General features: G+C 46.1%; 1 protein-coding gene across 1 annotated transcript in view; it reads right to left on the bottom strand.

Moving 5' to 3' along the window:
* The window catches only part of EIPR1 (EARP complex and GARP complex interacting protein 1), an 871,634-nt gene that overhangs the window by 4,352 nt on the left and 844,013 nt on the right, over window positions 1–23,269 (bottom strand). The gene's annotated exons all lie outside the window — the stretch shown is intronic.

The following is a 23,269-nucleotide window of genomic DNA, read 5'->3' as shown; positions in this document are numbered from 1 at the left end:
CCAAAGAGGGGTAGCCACTATATAGTACAAAAATGTAGTCCCCTGATCTATCTGCTCAGGTAGGTCAAGTGTTTCAATCCCCACAGACATTTCTCCTCATTCAGGGGGAGGTTCGTCATCGTCAGTCAGGTGCTTGAGTAAGTCCACTAACGCCACCCATGCTCTAGCCGTGTTTAGCATTTTTTCATTACTTGTTCTCTCGGCCATTTGTAATCTAAAAATCCCTTCACAGTCAGCCCACTTTGTGAATTCTCGCAGCTACCTCGAGACAGCAGGTGCACTGGTCGCCTTCCAGTGGCTGGTAATTTCTCGTTTAGCCAGGACAAGTCCCAGGTCTATGAATTTGCTGGTAACTTTATTGCGGGCAGTATGATGGAACCAGTGTAATAAGCAATACCTCGAAGTCAGAGTGGTGTCTCTATCCGTTATCTCTCCTAGTTTAGTCGATACTGCTAACCAGAACCCCTCCAGTAATGGGCATTCCGAAAACATATGCAAAAATTCTGCATTTTCTAACTTACACAGAGGGCAGACTGCTCGGGCCCCAAAGTACTCATTAATTTTGTGCGGGTGAGATATGCTCTATGGAGGACATAAAATTGGATTAGCTAGAATCGCGTATTTCTGGAGCACTTCCATGCTCTTTCTACCAGTGCTTCCCAGGGCTTCTCCTCTATGGGTATCCCTAAGTCTGTTTCCCATTTGAAACGCAACCTCTCCAAAGGAAGCCTGATCTCCTGGGTGAGGTGCCTGTATAGGCAAGTGACCGCCTTGATCGTCCCGGCCGCTGATACCATGTATTGGCATGGTAAAGAAGTTGGCGGTTCCACCATCTCCTCTTCCAATGCTTACGAATGGCTGCCGTCAGTGCGGCATGTAAGAGGAAGTCCCGCCCAGGAAGCTTGAATCTCTCTAACAAATCATTAAAGGGTAGGAGGGTATTGACCTCGTAGAGGTCCCCAATAGTAGAGATCCCTGCTTCTTACCAGCCCGTAGCCCCTGCCAGTCGCCCCCATGTGGTAATGCCTCGCAAACTAGTAACGGAATCTTGGGTGCATATGGGGGCCCCTGTTTGGTTCTTTTACTAGCCTGGTTCCGACCTTGTCGCACCACCCACAGATCCCTCTGGGCCTATCTTTTGCCTAAGGGGAGCCGTAGTAGCACTCGAGAGAGCTGCTATAGATCCAGGTCCATGCCCCCATGGTCCTCCCCCATGCGAAATCTCCCGCCATCCATTTTGTGAACCACTGCAGTTGAGCAGCGTGGTAATAGGCCTCGAAGTCTGGCACTGCAAATCCCCCCTTCTGTCTAGGTCTCATCATGGTGGCAAGCGCTACCCTGTGTCACCCAGAGCCCCATAAAAATCCTGTATTCATGGTGTTAAGTTGGGTAAAGAATTTTCGCGGTACCCAGAATGGTAGTCAGCCAAAATAATAAAGTAGTCGTGGCAGAATGACCATCTTTAGCAGCGCCACCCGCCCTGCTACAGATAGTGGGAGAGTTCCCCAAAATTCAAAGTTACTCCTAGTGGTTTGTAACGCCCTTCCAATGTTACCTTACAGGAAGTCGGTGGCTGCGTGGTAAATACGGACTCCCAGGTAAGTCAGGCATCTGCTTTCCCACGCTACATCCAAAGCGGCCGGTAGCTTACTTCTACTACTTAGAACAGGGAAAAGGCACGTCTTATTCCAATTGACCTTGATGCCTGCCACTCTTCCTGGTCTGGCCAGTTGTCCCCTGGCTCCCCGCAGCTCGTCTGCGGCATTGGAGAGGAACATTAGTAGATCGTCTGCATATAATTCAATAAATTGGGATTGGCCCAACCCGTCCAGTCCCCGATAGTATCGTCCCGATCTCGCATGGACAGCCAGAGGTTCCATGGCCAGCGCAAACAGGAGGGGAGACAGCGGACATCCTTGTCTTGTTCCCCTGCCCACAGCGCAGGCCTCTGATATCACACCCCCGTGCACACCCTGGCAGTGGAGCTCTTATACAATATTGACGTCCAGGTCACGAATCCCTCGCCCAGCCCAAAAGCTCGTAGAACTCTAAAAAGATATGGCCATTCGAGACTATCGAAGGCCTTTTCAATGTCGATAGACAGTATGCATGCCTCATCCCCATCCCGAGTTAGGCCGTCCAGCAGCCGGAGCAGTCAGCGGATATTCATGGCCGTGTTCGGGGATTGAATAAAACCCGCCTGGTCAAGCGTCGTTATGTGAGTCACAAGACGGCTAGTTAAGATGCGGCTTAGATCTTGTAATCTAGGTTGAGCATAGCGAGGGGGCGGTGCAGTCTCAGGCCGGTTTATCCGGTTTTAAGAGCGGTATGATTATCGCTTCCCTTGTTGATACAGGCAAACACCCATCCTGCTCCGATCTATTTTAGAGGGCCATTTTTTGCATATTTATATAGCGCAAACTCGACCCAAAGGTATAGGAGCACTTTACATGAGCACCGTATTTACATTACACATTCAGGCACAGGGAGATTAAGTGATTTGCCCAGAATCACAGGATGTTGACGCGACCCTGAGGCTCGAACCCTGGTTTCCAGCACCAAAATTGGCAGTCTAGACGACGGGGAGCCAAGGCATCGACCTATGTGGAGTAGAACTCAATCGGGAGCCGAACTGTGCCAGGGGTTTTGTTTCTGGCCATGCATTTCATGGCGCCCTGGACCTCACCTAGTTCTATATCGCGACCCAGGGACTCCGCTTCATCTGCCTCAATTTGGGGTAGTTCTATATCCAATAATCCCTCCCCCTCTAACACCATCGGATCTAGCTGGCTCTGATACAGGGTAGTATAGTATTCCAGAAACTGTGCATTAATAGCTTGCTGTCCATAGTGTGTCACTCCATCCCACCCCGTACTTCCAGCCAAGCCAGCAACGCCCCAGTCTTGTCCCTCTCAGCATGGGCCCGGGCTCCATATGCCCTTTGATCAAAGCATCTCAACCGCTCTACCTGGACCGCTAGTTCTTCTCTGGCTCCCAGAAGATGTGCCTGTCTATCCACCTTTCCCGGTCTATCTCTTTCCACTTCACAGAGTTGTTGTTCCACCTGCTGTATATTGTTTAAAAGGGTCCTTCGCACACCCACCACTTCCCCAATACAGCGACCCCTTATGACTATATTGAAAACATCCCATTCGATGTGAGGACTGGTAGCTGTATTAGCATTATCCTGGAAGTACTCCTCTATAGCAGTGCCTATTGTGGTTTGAAAAACCTGATCTTCTATTACCTCTGGGCGTAGATGCCAGCTAGGGATTGCGGACCTAGTTCGCACCCAGTCCAAGTCTATCAGAAGGGGGTTGTGGTCAGATATCGTCCTGGCTAAGTACTCGCTCAGCGTGATCCCTACATGGACATCCGGGGAGCAGAGAATGGAGTCCACATGCAGCTCATGAAGAGCCAAAAAATAATAGTCCCTTTCCGCTGGATGATGGGCTCTCCAAGTATCCGTCAACCCCCAATGTCTTTGAAAGTCTCGTCGAGCTTCTGTCACCCTATGTGTAGGAGCGTCAGGGAGTGGTGGATGTGAGCGGTCCAGGTTAAAATCAGTAATGCTATTGAAATCTCCCCCCAAGAGCACGGACCCAGTCAGGACTTGTGCTAATGTCTGTAGGAGCTGAGCAAAGAATACGGGCTGGTCAATGTTAGGGCCATATATACTCCCTATAGTTATATCTCGGCCATCAAGGTGCCCCAGTACTACCACAAACCTGCAGTCAGGGTCTATTATTTGTTGGAAACATTGGAAGGGGACTCCCGCTCGCACCCATATTAGGGTCCCCTTCGCAAACGCTGAATACGTAGTGTGGAACACCTGCCCCCTCCAGCGGCGCTGTAGCGCCACTCCTTTCTGTGTTAAGTGAGTTTCTTGTAGTGATGCAATTTGCACTCCTCTTCTTACCAACTAAGCATGGATTTGGTGTCGTCGAGACATAGTGTGCATCCCCCTAACGTTCCAGGTCATACATTTGACGCCTACGGAGGGACCCATAGCTCAATCTCCAGTTCCTTTTGGCGTAATCCCTCATAGCGACATGCCTGACCCCGATACAACTTTCCCCAACAGTAAAACCAACCCAACTTCCACTCCCCAGGACAGGCGCACAAAAACAGGTCCCCATCCAAACAAAAGCACTCAGACAATGAATCATGAAGGTGGCAGAACATGCTCCACTATCAGTGGACCCAGAGCCCCCTTGTAGGAAACATTCAGTAAACCCCCTTAGTACCAGCGTGCCCTCCGGTAGTGCACAAACTGGGCCTCTAGGGCCTCGAGGCAACAAGTAATCCTCCGTACATACGACCTGCTGTCTGATCAGCCGAACACCCCATCCACTGTCTGTGGGGTAACGTCCGGGAGTTCAGTGTCAGGGAGCCCATGGACACTGCTCGATCTTGAGCTCTCAGATCTGTCTCGCTCGGGGTCCACCACTGCCTGTACTGCTCTATGTCGTTCCTGGCGCCATCCAGCAGCCGAAGGGGCCCTCTGAGGTGGTGAAGAGGAGGTCGACCGCAGTTGGGGCGAGTGTAGTTGCGGAGAGCGCGTTCCGTCGCAGGGGCGAGTTTCTAGCCAATCCCAAGCATCATTCGGGGTAAAAAAAAGTGTGTTTCCGCATCTGCAGCTAGCCTGAGGCGAGCTGGGAACAACATGGCGTAGGGGAGCTAAAGTTGGCACAACTTTCGCTTAACAGCCAGAAAGGAAGATCTCTGCCGCTGCACCTTCCTAGTGTAGTCCGTGAAGATCATCACCCTACTGTTCCCGATCTGTAGGTTCTGCTTCACACTGGCTCGCTGTAGAAGAAAATCTCGATCCCTATAGTGTAGCAATCGCACCACCATAGGACGAGGTGGAGCCCCGGGTTTAAGTGGTCTGGCTGGGACCCTGTAGCACGTTCTAAGGCATAGGAGCGAGAGAGACCCTCTGGGGCCACCTCTGTTTTCAGCCAAGTTTCCAAGTACTGGACCACGTCTGCCCCCTCTTCTTGTTCTGGTATCCCTACTATGCGCAGATTAATTCTTCGTGAGCGCCCCTCGCTGTCTTCGGCCCTCACCTCCAGTACTTTGATCCTGGTTTCCACTGCTTTCAGGGCGTCTTGTAGGGTGGCTACCGTTTCCGGGATATCCTTCATGGTGTTCTCATTAGTCATCATCCTCTCCTTAAGTTTGCGGTGATCATCTTTTCACAGGGTGAGATCCGTCCCTATGGCATCCATCTTCTTCTCCAGCGCTTCTCTTGAGGAGGTGATGGCAAGCATGATATCGGCCAGGGTAGGGTCTCCGGCTGTTTTCTCCACTCAGTCGCGCTCTCATCGTCAGTGTGTTGCTCTTGTTCGTCCGCCAGCAGGATCCCCAAACCTCTTTTTTCTGGAAATCCGTCCCATCATGTGATCGGTTAGGGAAAGAAGTAGTCAGGTGTGGGAGTTTCGTAAGCCCCAACCCCCCGAGTCAGGGTATGTTCGAGCACACACCAATGGGCGCAGTATCGTCAGGATTATACCCCTCGTGGACACAAGCCAGCCACCTTCAATAAGCAGGGACTCTAAGTGGTCTCCTCAGGGCTCACAGAGGCGCTGTAGTGATCCAGTTAGCAGTTAGCAGTGTAGTCCCAGCGCCATGTAGGGGTCTAGCAGACAGGCAGCAGTGCAGCATTACCTCCTTAGCGCCTCCCGTCAGCAGAGTCAGGGTCTGGCACTATCTAATCATGTGGGAGGCCTAAACAAGCCCCAGCTTCTAGAACATGTCACCGCTTGTACCCCTAGCAGGTCTGAACATCACCCATGCACAATGATGTTTATTTTGGAAACTTGTCCATGCCCGCATACACAAAGAGCATCAGCAGATTGGAAGGACCAGAAAGCAGAGTCCTAAATTGGGACTTTTTTTTGGTGGAAAAGGAAACTATTAATCAAAATGGAAAGGTGGGAGGGCAAAGAGCAATATGTGGTATCCACCAGAAACAGTGTTACCGAAGGTAAGCTCTTCTAATGGATACTGTTAACTTTAGTTTCTTCATCTTGTGAATAGATACCAAAGCAGTATTTCCCGAGGAAGTGGGTCTGTGGAGTAGCTAGGATCAAATATTCCTGCAGAACCGATGGGTTAAATACTCACCTCAATGGACCAGACTATCAAGGCAATAGAGCGTTATAAAAAATGTGCACTGATGCTCACGTAGCAGCCTGGCAGATATCCAGGCCTGGCACTCCATGTGCCAACATAGTGGTAGCAGCCTTGCCTCTGGTGAAAAAAGCACTCCCTTCTGGAGGCTCCTTCTTAATTGATGCGCAGCAGATCTTAATACAGAGGACTATCCACTGCAACATGGTCCACTTCTGCACCGCCTTCCCCAACTTGGTCCTACAATGGTCTGATCGTCCACCCAATGTTCCTTGGTGTGATTGGTGTAAAAGCTCAGCACTTCTTTGGGTCCAAACGATTTAGCCTCTCCTCTTTTTAATAGAGATGAGGTGGAGCAAAAATGTCGGAAGAGTAATGGCTTGTCCGACATGGAAAGGCGTCACAAACTTTGGCAGGAATGCAGCTTTAGTTCTTAACATCAATATGGCTGGAAAAAAGGTGGTGTAAAGCAGCTTGACCCAGAGGGCCTTAAGCTCATTCACAGGATGAGCTGATGATATTGCAACCCGAAAGACAGGTTGGTGGGTCTGGACAACTGTGCATTGGCTCAAATGCAGTAAACCTAAAATAAAAGAGAACCGAATTTAAGTCCCACTGTAGCTTTGGCGGAAACTTATCTTGCAAACCTTTAAGCAAATGCATGACAACAGGTGATTTGAAAAAGGATGGCTGGCCTGGAAAACATATAAAGGTAGTGAGAGATAACAAGTAATCTTTCACAGTGTCCACTGCAGTCTCTGCTGAGTGAAAGACAAAAGAAATGACCAGACATTCAACAATTTGGCCTGCAATGGGTTCGTCTGGCGGTGTCTCACCACACCACATACTTATCCCAGTGCCCGGTGTACACAGATTTTGTGGAAAGACACCTGGCTACAAGGTTACATCAATGACCTCAGAAAAACTGCTGCTCAATCTCCATGCATGGAGGTGCAGGTTGTGCACGCCAGGGTGCAAGACCCTGGCCTACTGCTGCAACCGAAGGTCCTTCTGAACGGTAGCCTGATCGGAGGACAGATGCTCTGGCCCAGAAGTTCTGGGTACTGCATGGCCCAATCCGGAGCCAGTAAGGTGACTTGGGCCAGTTGTTCTTGATCATCTTCTGATCTCTGAGCAGGAGAGGTAGCAGTAGAAAGGCATACAGGAGTTCTGTGCTCCCCTTTATACTGAATCTGTCTCTGAGAGAAACCTTTCTAGGGAACTCCAGTGAGGAATAGGGTTGAGATTGTGCATTTTCATCAGTGGCAATAAAATCGAGCCAGAGTTTACCCCATTGCTTAAAGATGCTCTAAGCCACCTCTGGGTGCAACTATCATTTGTGATACTCTAGGTATCATCGGCTGAGCTTTTCCACCCAGCCATATAAAGATCCTGCCAGATGGTGTACGATCAGGGAAATGCTTTGATGATTCAGTCAGTTCCAGAGGTGCAGACCCTCCTGGCACAGGATCTCACACCCTGCTTGATGCAGTACCACATGGCGGTGGTGCTGTCCATGAGAACTTGCACCAGTCTCCCCTTGATAGTTGGCAGTAATACCTTCAACGGCAAGAATATTTCAAAACAATCCAGCAAACTGATGTGGAGGGAGATCTCCCCCGGAGACTTGAGTCCTCGGACTTCCACCTCTCCCAGATGGCCTTCCCAACCCAGTAGTGATGCGTTTCCATACATCTGAACTCTCTGTCAGAGGCAGAGGTGTAAGGTTTCACACTGTTGGTGGATGCCTGCACCACCAGACTCTCAGGAGGTAGATGCTGGGTTAAAAAAAATGAGTCACCTGAAGCTGATGTTTGGTGGTGTGAACCTGTCAGTTGACCAGAGGGCAAGAACATGGCATTACCTACATCCACAAAAGTTGATGCAGTATCGATGTGCAACTGCACGGTAATGGTATGCTGTCTGAGTCAGTGAGTATAAGCTGCGCCATATGAGGATGTGGGTGTGGTCTCAACTGAGACAAATTCACCTAAGTCGTATACCACGATATGATGTGGATCCTCCTCCAGCACCGATGGCATTGGTGCCAGCATCAATGTGAAAAGGACTGACTCAGATTTTGGAGCCAGACTTGAAGTTGGCACTGATGCCAGTGCAGATCCCGAATTGAGTTCTTGGGGCAAGAAAAGATGGATCTGTCAGCGGTAACCCGAATCCAGGTCCCTGTAGATCTTTTGTGCTCAAAAGAGCACCAGGGGAAGTCTGAAGCACACCAAAGATGCGAAGTAATGCCTTTCTAAAGGGTTTGAGCTATTGTGGCATCGGTTAGGAACCTGGAAACCTGCGGTGCATCGAGACTAAGGTTGGAATCAGCACCTCGTTGAATGGAAGTTAGACATGGACCCATGGTGACACACTTGTGCCTTCTCTGGAGAACAAAAGAGGTGCAGGGCGATCGAGTACTGCTTGGACTTCTTATGTTTTTTTTTACTTACCCAAAGACTTCAACATCAAATTAGATCTGCAGTAGAAAGGTCTTTGGGATCAGGAGCAAGACAGGGAGTGGAACCTGCATGGAGCCTTACACTATTTTGTCATGTAAAGCGTCACTTCAAGTTCTTGGATGGCTTTCGGATTTATCTGGTTGCAGGCCTTGGAGTCATGCGCCAAACACAAACACAAGAGGCTCATCTCACGGGGATCTGTCAGAGATCTGTTTGCAACACTCTAAACCTTGTAGTCCATGGGGTGACATTTTCCATTACACAATGGTAGATTTTAAAAGAGAAAATCTCTTGCGTGAAGAAAAGGAGTACAGCTACAGATCTGTCTCTGAAGGCATTGACAGGAAGGAACTGACGTCAGTGTGCATAGGTGGAACTTATATGCAGCTTTGGTTGTCACTTCCAGAGTGGAACGAAGCTGGTAAACAGTTGCATGGTGCCAGCCACTTATCTGTGAAAAGGAGCATTGCTTTTAGAGTTACCAGATCAAGTCTGGTACATGGAGATATTCACATCCTGAGGAATATGTAGTTAAAAGTATCCGTCAGAAACAAAACACTGTAGAGACACATGTCCTTTGGTTACCAGCTAACAGGCCTTAATTTGAGCAAATCAATGAAACATATAAAATAAATAACCACAGTGATGCAGAGATGGAAAGATGATAAGCAAGAAATTCAAACATTATAAGCACAGACAAACAATATAGGATGGTGAAAAAATGGAGTTGGGGTGAAGGCAATTTAATGATGAAAACATACAACCGGAGAACATAAATACATATACTTTTTTATTAGGAAGTATAAGCATTTCTCACAAACGCATCATTCTACTAAAACCAAAAAACACCCAACACATCTGAATAGTGACACATAAGTCTTTCTGTGTTTTGATCATTGAATCAATAGGCAGCATCTTCTTAAGCCCCACAACTCAACTTTTTGTATTTCCTGTCTAAGATGTTTCTTGGCTTGTTAGGTATTTGTACATTTAGTGAAGGCACTAGTGTCTATTAGCCCTATGTACAATAAAGACAATTTTACTAACACCATTTTCATAACGTTCTGTATGTGAAAACGGTACACATCAGGCAAACTAAATGCGTTAAAGTACAGTCAAGCAGACTTACAAGTTGTATTACTGCATTTACAACCATTTTAAGCATCTACAGGCACCATGTTTGAACCCAAATCAAATAGGAAATGTTAAACAAAAATTGGACAGAAAAAATGTATACTATAAAGGTTTGTTGCCGTTTTAAATATTCAGGTAGTATTGCACTTCAACTAAAAGAATAACACTTACATAGGTATACAACACTTACACTCCTTTGAATTTACATAATCACAGATTGTAGTATTAATATTATATAAAGATAATAGTGCCCCCATTCTAGAATGTATTCATCCCCAATAAAAGCGAGCACCAGAAAAACCTCAAGACCCAAACCTGTGCCAGTCAACAGTTGCTAGACCTATTACTGATCTTGTTTTGTTGGCTGTGCAAGTTCCCACTGAAAAAGTGTAGTGCTCTCTCCTTTAAACATGGCAGAATTCACTTCCACTAAATTTGCATCTTTAATTTACTTGTAGGTCCCTAGTAAAGTGGTGCTATATGTACCCGGGGCTGTAAGATAAATGCTACTAGTGGGCTGCAGCACTTATAGTGGCACCCACTTAAGTAAGTACACAAAACAGTGATGGGTGGAATGCTTAAATTAATCTCAACCACTGTAGTCACTCGGGAAGCATATCAATCCATCACTATTCTGCACACTATGCCACTTCAGTTTTGACCCACCTAATCAATCAATCAATCAATCAATCAATCAATCAAGGGGTTTAGAAGCGTGCTACTCACCCATGAGGGTCTCAAGGCGCTGAAGGGAGGGTGGGGGGGGAGGTTCAGCAGGTCTGCTTAGCTGAAGACTCAGGTCTTGAGGTTCTTCCTGATGGTGTTTAGGGAAGGGGTGCGTTTGATTTCTACCGGTAGGTCGTTCTAGGTCTTGGCTGCGATGTGGGAGAAGGATCTTCCACCTGCCCTTGCTCTGTGAATGCGCGGGGTTTCCGCCAGTGCGAGGTTGGAAGATCGGAGGTTTCTCTTGGGTGCGTGGACGTTGATTATGTCATTGAGGTATTTTGGCCCGTTGTTGTGTAGGTATTTGTAGCCAGTGGAGTCTTCGTAGGTGCTGGCTGATGTGTTCGTGCTTGGGGATGTCGAGGACGAGTCTGGCGGCGGCGTTCTGTATCGTCTGGAGTCCGCGGAGTAGGGACTTGTTGATGCCAGCGTAGAGTGCATTTCCATAGTCCAGCCTGCTGGTGAGGAGTGCGTGGGTGACCGTTTTTCTTCATTCATGGGGGATCCATTTGAAGGTCTTTCGGAGAATTCTGAGTGTGTTGAAGCAGCTGGAGGTGGCGGCGTTGACCTGTCGGTTCATGGTGAGTGATGAGACGAGTACGATGCCGAGGTTCTTGGCATGGTCTGTGGGGGTACGTGTGCTTCAGAGGGTGGTCGGCCACCAGGTGTGGTCCCATGCCGAGGGGGTAGCTCCAAGGATGAGGACTTCTCTCTTCTTGGCGTTGAGCTTCAGGCAGCTGTTGGTCATCCAGACTGCAATGTCTTGCAACATTTTGCATTCCTTTCTGGAAGTTGAGTTTGGCAGTGGTGGGGTCTTTGGTTAGGGAAAGTATGAGCTGGGTATCGTCGGCGTAGGATACGATGTTGATACCATGTTGTCGGATGATGGCAGCAAGGGGGGGCCATGTAGATGTTGAAGAGGGTCGGGCTCAGAGACGACCCTTGTGGGACTCCGCAGGTGATCTTCGTGGGATCAGAAAGGAAGGGTGGCAGTCTGATCCTCTGGCTTCTTCCAGTGATGAATGATCGGATCCATTTTCAGGGTTGTCCCCTGTATGCCGCAGTCGTGTAGTCTGGCATGTAGTGTGCGGTGGGAGACGGTGTTAAAGGTCGCTGATAGGTCGAGTAGGATAAGTGCTGCGGATTGACCCTGGTCCAGGAGGGTGGGGATGTCATCTGTGGCGGCGAGTAGGGCGGTCTCTGTGCTGTGGTTGCTTCGGAATCCAGATTGGGAGGGGTCGAGGATGGTGTTCTCTTCGATGAATCGTGTCAGTTCCCTGGTGACTGTCTTCTCTGCAACTTCAGCTGCAAAGGGGAGGAGCGAGATGGGCCAGTAGTTCTTTAGGTCGTTGGGGTCAGCCGTGGGCTTCTTGAGCAAGGGCCTGACTTCTGCGTTTTTCCAAACATCTGGGAAGATGCCTACTTTTAGGGGGGTGTTGATGGTGCATTGTAGTTCGGGAGCGATGGCGGCTGTGGCCCTGTGGTAGATGTGAGGAGAGCAGGGGTCGGTGGGGGCCCCCTGAGTGGATGCCTTTCATGGTCGAGGAGGTGTCTTCCGTCATGAGCGGTGTCCAGTTGGAGATGGTGTGCCGGCTGGTGTCTCAAGGGGGAGTGGGTTCCCCTGTGGCATCTGGTGGGTGGTGGTTTAAGTCGTTGTCGCAGAGGTCTTGGGATGGGGTGATGTCTGTGGCTTCGGTGCGTGGGTTGTTGAATTCCTGAATCTCACTGAAGAGTTCCTAGGACTTGGTCGATTTGGCGAGGATTTTGTTGTGGATAAAGTTCCTCTTGGTGGTTCTGATCTGGTTGTGGTAGTTCGTCGTGGCGTACTTGTATGTGGAGTCGCTTTCGCTGTTTTGGTGTTTCTCCAGTTCTTCTCCAGGCGTCTGCAGGTGCGCCTGCGATTTTGGAGATCGGTAGTGAACCTGGCGGCTCTGCTGGTTCGCTGCTTCCCGGAGTGGCGAAGCGGGGCAAGCTCCTCTGCACAGTTGTAGAACAGGTGTGGAGTTCTCTGGCTGCACTGTTTGCGTCGGATGCCCAGGTGCGGTCGTCTCGGGTGACATTGTAGTGGAGTTGCTCATCGGTAACCTTCCTCCAGTTCCTTTGTGGTGGGCGTGGGGCAGGTTTGGGTGCCTTGGGTTTGTTGACTGTGACGTGTACACAGTGATGGTCGGTCCATGGCGGTTGCGTTGTATGGCTGAAGTGGACGTTGTTTCCTGTGGCGAAGATGGGATGGGGTCGAGGGTGTGTCCTGCTCTGTGGGTTGATGTGGTGAGTTATTTCAGTCCAATGTCGGCGAGGTTGTTGCGGAGGGTGGTGGTCGATGGGGTTGTCAAGGTGGAAGTTCAGGTCTCCGATGAGTATGTAGTTCATAGAGGCGATGGCATGAGGTGCAATGAAATCTGTGATGGTGGTGGCAAAGGGTGTCGGTGGCCTGTAGACGTGGGTCCCTCGGAGTGTGGAGTTGGGGCTGGTCTGGATCTGGAAATGCAGGTGTTTGGTGGCAGGGAAGGTTTCGCTGGAGGTGGTGAGGCAGAGGATGTTCTTGTGGGCGATGGCGAGGCCTCCTCCTCGGTGATTAGGGCGGTCCTTCCTCTGGATCTTGACCTATATGCAAATCAGTCTGGACCCTGTTCCAATAGAGACTGTCTTCACTATATGATCATTATCTATGATGATCTTTTCATGATGCCCACCTTTAACCACTGATTTTTGGGACATTATCATTGAATGTGACCAAATTTGATCTTGGTTTTGTGTAACAAATGGATCCATTGCCCTAAGGTGTAGTGTTTTATCTAGGAACCTGAATCGATATTCCTATTTTATGCCCTTGTCCGGTTATAATCAATAATATCCATACAACGGCATAACAATCATATCCATAATTCAGTCGTAGCAAATGCTGTCACATTAAGCAAGGCTACTTCTCCGGCCCCCTAGTAAAGCACACGAGTTCTCTAAACAAAACCAAGCCTCCAGCAACCTGGGAAATCCCCCTTGCTTTTGTTTTGATTTCGTCCTAGAACTCCTGTAAAGCACTGTAAGAACGGCCAGTTCTTAGTGACATCTTTATTGACGTCTTATGTCCAACCTTACGTCAAACCCAGGCACCTTTCAGGTATAAATATACCAACGTTGCCTTAAGCAAACACACGGTGGTGATTCTGGAGCTGAGCAGCTAGCTACTTGCCCGAGAGCCCAGCTGATGCGAGAGCCCACGGACGCTGCCCCTCCTCCCTGACGCACTGAGAGAGACGCTGTCTTTTCTCCTGCCGAGAAATCCAGCTCCGGTGTTTCCAGATACCTTCGCGGGTTACTGGGATATCGAGTCCTGAGAAAGAGATACAAGACCTCCTGCTTTCTATTACCCAGGTACGGAACTGACTAAACCCTTACAGAGAATTCTTGAGTCAGATTCTTGGCAAAACAAACTTAACTTAAACTGCTACTTACTTACTCCTTCCCACGTATTAGGCTTAGGTCAGGTACACCGGGGTAGGCGTAGTTAGAAGCACCAGTTGAGTACGATTAGTCAATGTATATATGTATGTATATATTTTATCTATTTTAATAATAATAATAATAATAATAATAATAATGTAGTTTATAAAGCGCCTGGTGACGCCATCCCGGCGTGTCCCCGCGCTGAAGAAGCAAGTTACCAGAGACATACAGACTTCCCAAAAAAGACACCCACCCCCATCCCTCTGCTTATAGTTTATATAAGTGCGTTTTTAGCATTGTTCTAAATTTTGTTTCAGATTCTTCCAGTCTTAGGGATGTGGGGAGAGCATTCCAGTTTTTTGCTACTACATATCTAAAAGAGCGACGACCTAGCTTTGCTCTTTTTACATGGGGGATCGTCAACAAACCCATCCCCTCTGATCGGAGGGCTCTGGTTGGCAGATACCTAAGTACTATATCAAACAAATAGGGAGGGGCTTTCCGTTGGAGTATCCTGTGGCACATTAAGAGGGCTTTGGACATCACTCTCTTTTTGGTCGGTAGCCAGTGTAGAGCCGCTAATGCTGGTTTAGATGCTGCTCTTCTGGGGAGTCGTAATACAAGACGAGCTGCTGTATTTTGGAGGCCCTGTAGGCGCTTTAGACCGTGTTCTGTAGCACCTAGGAACAAAACATTCCCATAGTCCATACGGGAGGTCACCAACGCCTGGGTCATAGTGCGTCTGGCCTCCAGCGGGAGTAAATCCAGGGTGCGATTTAATGTGTTCAGGACTCCAAAACATTTTCCTACGAGGCGACGAATGTGGCCTTCGTAGGATAGAGTGTGGTCCATCCAAATACCCAGGTTTTTGGCTTCTTTACAGGGAACAGGTGTGGGACCCAAACACGTCGGCCACCAATCTGGAGACCAACTCAAGTTGTTTCCTCCCACCACCATTACCTCTGTTTTAGATCCATTTAGTTTTAGGCAATGAGCGTCCATCCATTCAGCCAATGCTTGCATGCAAGCCTTAAAATTAGATGCTGCCATTGCTGGTGCTTGAGACAGCGAGATCAGCAGTTGGGTGTCGTCCGCGTAGGATACCAACTCTACTCCGTACGCCTGCACCACTTCGGCCAAGGGGGTCATATAAAGATTGAAAAGCGTTGGACTCAGGGCCGAGCCCTGAGGAACCCCCTGTTCCAAGGCCATCTCTGCTGATCTACAAGAGCCTCGTTGCACCATAAAGCTTCTGCCTGTGAGGAAGGATTTCAGTCACCCCAGTGAGGAGCTGATGACACCTGCTTTAACTAGACACTGTAGTAAGATGGAATGGGCTCCAGTGTCGAATGCCGCACTGAGGTCAAGCATCACCAAGGCCATGGTGTTACCGGCATCCGCCCCCCGTCTAAGGAACTCAGTCGCTCTCAGGAGAGCTGTCTCCGTGGAGAAACCCGCCCGCAATCCAGATTGTGAGGGGTGCAGGGAGTTAGTTTTTTCTAAGTGAGTCATTAGTTGACCATTTGCCACTTTCTCCGCAACTTTTGCTAAATAGGGGAGCAGAGAAATGGATCTTAAATTTTCCAGTATATCTTGGGTAATGTTGGTTTTTTTCTTTATGGGGAGCACAATCGCTTTTTTCCAAATTTCTGGGAGGTGTTCCGTGGAAAAAGAGACCTGGAGTATATGCCTAATATACGGCTCCAGTGTCGATCCGGCCCCTATGAGGGGCCGGATCGTGAGGGGAACCCGATTTAATTCCCCGACAGAGGCTACAGAGCATCTCTGGAGGAGGAACTGAAAAAGATGTCAGTCCCCCAACTGTGTTATCTATTGTCCTAGTTACTACAAATTTCGTACCTGCTACAGGTTTGTTGGAAAAGGTAGCATATATTTTCCTCACCTTTCCTGCAAAGTACTCGGCAATTTTGTTAGATTCAGCTATAGAGTCAGTGTCCTGGGTGGTTGGGGCACGTATCATCGAGATCTCTTTGAAGATTTTAAAAAGCTCTTTCGATGAGTTTTCTGCTTCCCCAATACGAGTCTTATAATGGGTGGCTTTTGCTCCACGTATCATCGTTTGATATTTTTTCTGAACCTCTTTGTATTTTAACTTACTTAGAGGGCAAAAGTCTATTCTCCATCTCCGTTCCATCTTTTTACATGCCGATTTAGCCTCTTGTAGCTCAGGAGTAAACCATGGTGCTGATTTTAAAGTATCATATGGCTAAGAAAACCATATCAATGCTTTTACAGTATTATTTTATAATCCTCCTTTTACTGTACGCACTTTACTTTACCATGAGCATTACAATCGTGGCAATTCATTTCTCTTGTATGAGGAAGAAGACTGCTCAATAAATAACACCTTTTATTGAAAACGCCCGTCTCTCTTTTCTCTGCATTCTGGTGAAACTAAGCACGCACCTTTGACTGAGTGAAATAGCTGTCTATTGTTTTCATACGACTCTAGAGATACACTCTTATTCAGGGATAGCAAAGTTGTCATGTTTTATGGGTGTCAGAAGCTAATCCCTTCTTGTCTAATCCAGGGAGGTTAAACTCCTCGTTTATTCGAGAAAGTTTCTAGTGACCTCTGAGCTAGCTGGCAAACCTTAAGTCTAATATAGTCAGTAGAGACCTAGATAACCTCATTCCTACGTCTACACTGCTGAATATATTATTCCAATGCGCAGAGCCTATTGGGAATATAGGAACTACACTACATGGCGCCCAACGTTTGGTAAGGCGATAAATCTAACGCAAGACGTTAGAGTAACTCAGTCGTGCTTTTTCACACAGACCCTTTTTCCCGTAAATACTCCAAAAGACGTCTGGAGTGGGTAAAAGGTTAAAAATCCGCCGGAACTTAGTAGGAAGAGATTTCTATGTATAGTTTTTGGTTTAGTCAACGTTGAAGGATACAGTGTTCCAAAAATATTGTGCACCTAATCTTTGTTTCCTTGAAACCTGATCTGCAACAAAAACCTTTCTGTCAGTAAAAATGTCAGAAAATGAAGAAGAAAGGGAGACAGCTAGAATAGCAGCTCAACTCCTAGAGGATGACACTAGTCTCCTGCAGACCGACCCGAATGCTATACTCATTCCGGTCAACATAAGAAAAACTATAACTCTTAAACTTATAGAGAATGGACTAACATCGAGAGGTGGTATAGTCGTATTCGTAATTGAGGCACATGAATATCGGCAGACAGAGGTATTCTATTCATGGATAAACTTTCCAGCAGCAAATGCTGTCACACACGAATTCCACTATTACAAAATAGAGGAACCTCCGGATGAATACACTCCTTTCGAGGAGGTGGAAATCCCATTAAAATACCAAGAGCACCTGCTCCGGTTTAAAGGCGCCCTAAAACATAATAATCACATCACCAGGCTCGGTCCACTAGGTAGACCAGGAGCAACGTGGCTGGTTCTAGCCAGCTACACATCCAGACATTGAAAAAATGTCAATACCAGAACTTTTAGCACAGCTAAAACAACTGATTAAAATTCATAGACAATTAGTCCAATATGTAATGCGGACTTCAACAGTCCAACCAGCTATTAACATTCCACAGCTGACCCCTCATCAGGGGAATACAAATAAAATAACACCACAGAACATACAATCATGTCTGGGTAAAGTACCCATAAAACGGGAACAAATTCCATTCTGGTTAGCACAAAAAATCACTCAAATAGAGGCGGTATTTCCGGATACTACCCCTACTGAGAAACACATTATTCTGACTATCTGTCTTCCAATGGGGATCGCAGCACATGTAGAGGACTGTGACACTTGGGGCACAGTGTTTGCCTCCATTTACACAAAAACACATGGTGTTCCGTCCATGGCGGTAATACCCGATGTGCTAAGACAGATTCAAAATGAATACGGTCCAGAACCTGCTTTAACTCTGGGTATGAAATTACTAAAAGACTTCAAGCAGGTCTCGGCTATATTATTAGCCAACATAAAAGGGGAAGCAGCATCTGTGGCGATCCGCCAGAAATTGAAAGAAACTGATATAGCAGAACAACCATTTGAACTTGCCAGAATCATAGAAAAATCCTATGAAGAACTAGGAAGAGATAGTTTGGGTGGGAAACCAGTAAAACCCCAACTAACTGAAAATACTGAAAAGATATTTATTAAAAACAATCTAAACACTCCAAAAAAGAGCTGGGATGGAAATAAACAATCCACTCCCAAAGAAAAAAGATTCCAGTCCAGAGGAAGGTCTCCTCGGCGGAGAGAAAGATCTCCGGACCAAGGACACAAGTCTCCCCAGAGCGAGCCCTCTGAGAAAAGATACAACCTTAGAAATAGGGATAATCTAAAGAAACCTGATAGATATCAAGATATTGATACACGTCCCTCTCGATCTTTTCAGACTTCCTCGCAGAAATCGGAAAGAAGAGGACGGTCAGAACAAAGGGAAGAGCACGTCAAGTCCAAAGACAAAAAACCTGCTCATCAAAGTAAAAAATTACAATTTCCAAGAAAGAAGGTAGCCAGCATTAAAATAGTCAAACATGCCGAGGATACTGAGGACAAAGCTGAAAAACGGAGAGTGGGCCCAGACAGTGCTAGACAGCGCAGCAGAAGTGACCATAGCTCGCAAGATCCTGATGAATCATCTGGAGACAGTGGACACGAATGAATACATTCAAGTGGAAACTGCAGACAGCAGAGTTAGCAAACCTCATAAAATATATGAGATAACACTACGTATAGAGGGAGATAAGACTAGGAAAGTAAGGGGTCTATTTTGGGATAACCTTTCCAAAGGCTATGACATCCTTTTAGCTGAAAAAGACTGGCCACCAGAGTTTGTCAGGGAGTGCCCTCATGGCGAAGAAATGATTATGCCTGCCTTCTCAAATCACATTCCAATTCATAAAAAATATACACTTTCAAGAAAGTGGGCAGTAGCCCAAGCTCCTGCATTATATAAAAATCATGTAGGATCGGATGAGGACTCTCCTCCTCACAAAATCCAATTAAAATGTCAACCAACTGCACAAAGGCAGTACCCAATTAAGCAAGAAGCTATAAAAACAGGTCAGGGAGACCTTAGATCAACTTGAATACCAGGGGGTGATTGAAACATGCACCTCACAAATGAACAATCCTTTGTTTCCTGTCTCCAAGCCAGACGATTCATATCGTCTAGTTTTGGACTACAGACACCTTAAATCATGTTGCAAGACATTTGCAGTACAAAACTCACACAGTGCAGCACTAATGAATAACATCGTGCGCAAAAAATACAAAACAACATTAGACATCTCTAATGAATTCTTTTGTCAAAACATTGCACCTGAAAGCAGGTATTTGACCGCTTTCTCAATAATGGGCTCCCAGAAAATTTCTGTCGACTCCCACAGGGGTTCAAGAATAGCCCAGGATTATTCTCAGCAAGAGTAACAGAGTTACTACAAATGTATGATGATGAGACATTAACCTATGTCGATGACATCTATCTAACAGATGATGACTTGGATACTCACTTGAAAAGAGTGAACACCATAATACTTGGGTTCGCATCAGAGGGTTACAAATTCAACTTTAAAAAGTCACGAATTGCCCATCTAACTGTCCTATTTTTAGGATATGAATTATCAAGTGAAGGCAAAAGCCTAGCAGACAATTTCTTAGAGAAGTGTGCTGTACTCCAAGCACCAAAAACGCTGAGGAACTTACAATCAATACTAGGTTTCCTGAATTTCGGAAGAACATACATTCTAAATTATGCAGAGAGGGTTAAACCTCTCTATGAATTAATAAAACCTGATTTTAAACCAATCAATTGGACTCAAAAACACACAGAAATGTTGAGATCATTGCAAACAGACATGTTAGCAAAAACAAAATTGCAAACTCGCGATAATACACGCAACCTTGTAATCCGAGTCATCCCAGGAAGATGCGGATTCACGTACCTGACCTCTAATGAGGGAGAAAAGGTACCAATAACATACAAATCACACTTGTACTCACAAGCTGAAAAAACATTCAGTCTTGCGAAAAATGTTGTAAATGCGGTTCAAACAGCTGTAGCAAAAGAAAGAGCCCAGGCCCAAGGCAGACGGATTACTGTTTTAACAGCAGAATCAGCCTTCGAGGCATTAACAAGTCCACGTAATTTAACTACCGTGGCATTAGATCCAAAATGGATACAATGGGAGAATTCTCTTGCTACAGAAAAAGTGAAATACTATTTTGACCCGGAAATGAAAAAATTGAAATATCTAACATATGAAAGAGAATATCCTCTGCCAATCGAAATTCTGCCCATACAACTTTACGCCTGTGTAATATATACAGACGGATATACACAACCCTCAGTTTGGGGAAAGCAAGCTAATAACGCTACGTGCGAGGTTGTCAAATGCCGGTGGCACGGAGGAAAATTGAGACCACTGGTAACAATGTCACAATCTGTAAAAGACAATTCAGGTCAACAAACTGAATTAATAGCTTTAAAAATGGCGCTCGACATTGCCAATCGCGAATTCCCGACACTAATAGTGTGCGATTCGCATTCCTGCGTCAAATCATACAATAAAGACTTGCAGAAATGGGTTGAAAACGGTTACAAAGATGACACAGGTGCCACAATCAAGCAAAAATCGCTTTGGGAACAAGTAGTTCTTTTGAAGAAAGAACTACAAAAGACTCACGTGATACATACACTGAGTCATCAGCGTGATGGCATTCACGCTGCAGAGAATTCATTGGCTGAGACAGCCACAGCGGAAGCAACTAATCCGGCTTTCGTAGCCACAAAAAAGCGTTCAGAAAAATACATAGACGGGGAAACCATGCTGGCGGTAAAAACGTCTTCAAAAGGCAACTGTGCAGCATTACCCGTGAACTATCCACTCAATTATACATACATAATCGATGCAAACTCCGTTCCTTTTGCTCAAATCCCCGGAGTGGGGGATAGAGTAATTCCAAACACGAACAGGAGAATCTTCTTAATACAAGAAGCACATATGGGATTAGGTCTAAGGCATCTGATGATCAAGGAATCTCTGACAGAATTACAATCAGAATACTGGTGGCCGGGAATGAGCGTGGATAATCACAAATTTGCAAACAATTGTGAAAATTGCAACAGAGATCGCAGTGGCGAACCGGCCGAAGTAGTGCCAGAACACCTAATAGAAAGCATAAGGCGATCTATACGCATGATTAAACAGGAAACATGCGTCCCAATGTATATTATTTAAGACTAGATTCACTTAAAATGTAGACACCAGCGCTCGGCTGACGCCAGAACTGTTATAAAAGATTTGAGAGTCTATATCGGCACATACGCAATTGGCATGCTACATTCTGACCAGGGTCCTGCTTTTAGCTCTTGAGCTTATAAGGAGGCCATGACCAGCATGGGCATTGCATTGCGGTACTCTTGTCCCTTCCATCCTGAGGGAAACGGGATTGTGGAAAGAAAAAACCGAGACATAAAGCAATCTATAATGGTGAGGGTATTAGGTACGGGTGATGGGTGGGTCCAACATTTAACAAGTGTCCAACGTAGTCTTAACAATCTGCCAAGAAATTCCCTAAAAGGTTTCAGTCCGTATGAACTATTGTTCGGGACTAGAATGTACATTCAGGACCTCGATAGTCAGACTTCAATGGTAGAAGAAAAATGTTTTGATATCAAAGATCGTTTGGCTATTTTACAGGACTTGAATGAAACAAGAAAAGACCGGAGCAACGTAAAGCTAAAACAGCAGCCAACAGCCACTGAAGAGAAACCACCTGTCCCAGCAAGGCCTGTCTGGATTCCAAAGATTGGGGATCTGGTCAGAGAGAAGATCGCGGTGAAGAAGGAATTTGGGCCTTCTTACAGAAAAGCAGTACCTGTCTTAGCTGTCAACGGAACAAGATCAGTTGTACTACCGCCCCTTGCTGGTAAAAAGGAGAACCGAGTTGTATCAATCGACCTGGTAAAACCACAATCATGTGGCCAATAATAAGTAGTAGGCCCTGTGGACTCCCAAGAAATAGCAGAAGACCAAATCTTGCTACAATCCAAGAGGTTCAAACTGAGAGACTAATCACATTTGATAAACCTGCAGTGATTAAAAAGGGACTATGCATTAATGCCATGGAACTTGTTCCTCTTGAAGCCCAAATTGAAACAGTTCATCAAGAAACACCTGTCTACAACGATGTAGCCACAGACTATGCTAATGAAACAAAGAAAATTCCAAAAGCAAATAAAAATCCGGAAGCGATTCCAACAATTGATAGAACTGCATCTGGCTACTTCATCAATTTCGATGACTTTTCTGAGGATCCAAGCGAGCCTGAAGAACAGCCAACAACGAAATCTTTTAAAAACAAAGTAACAGAACTCTTTCATCAACTCAAAGAAACCTATCTGATTTCTCCATGGATTGAATTTTGGATTGTGTTAGGTGTACTTTTCCTCCTGCTTTGGCTCATCATGGTTCTTTGTTTGGGAAAATTCATTGAGGGAAAATATAGTACAATGGACACAGCAAGTCAGAACATCAACTTGGTCCTAAAGCCACACAAGTCATCCCACATCGAGAAAAGAGAATTATCATCCGTGAATGTCACAGCCAATCCAATACCCGATGGGGTAGCTTGGGACAAAACAGATTACGATATTTATGGCCCGGTTGAGCTCTTGAAGTATCCACACCAGTTTAAGATTTCATTGAGTGACTTTGTAAAACCGAGCACATTCTCTGATGATTGGGACTTTGAAAGTATTAATGATATGATGTCAGATTTAGTAATGTCAGCAAAATTTACAGAACATGATTACTTGCAGGGTTCATCTAATTATGAAGAAATGTACTGCTACAACCATTTTGCACATCACTATTTGCATAAATCTGCTCAACCGTGAAATGTTTTAAATTATAATCAATGGGAACATTGTGCAACTCCACCAAAAGGCAGTTCAAAAACATTTTATGAGAAATTCCCATACTTCTCAGGGTTTAACACAAGTGAAGCAGAAGCCTTTTATTTCAAAATGTTAAATAAGACAGGAATGAAAACAATGCTGACAAACACTAAATTAATATATTCAGAAGCATTTTATGAACAAATGACTACATTTGGTTTAGATTTTTGGAAAAACAATATTGAAACAAAAACCATCTGGGGTACCAAAGAATGGCAGGTCCAAGGTATAGAATCATTATTTAGAGCCTGCATGATCCCAGAACAAATTATATTCTTGAATGATACCATCCAACAGACAACCTGTCTTGGCCTAGCCAAAATTAAAGACTTAAACAAACCGTCTATTCAAAAGCCAACACCAGACAGGAATAGCACTACAGATGTTGAGATAGACGTA

This window comes from Lissotriton helveticus, chromosome 6, assembly GCF_964261635.1.
Source record: "Lissotriton helveticus chromosome 6, aLisHel1.1, whole genome shotgun sequence".
NCBI lineage: Eukaryota > Metazoa > Chordata > Amphibia > Caudata > Salamandridae > Lissotriton > Lissotriton helveticus.
This window is presented reverse-complemented; position numbering and strand designations above follow the sequence as displayed.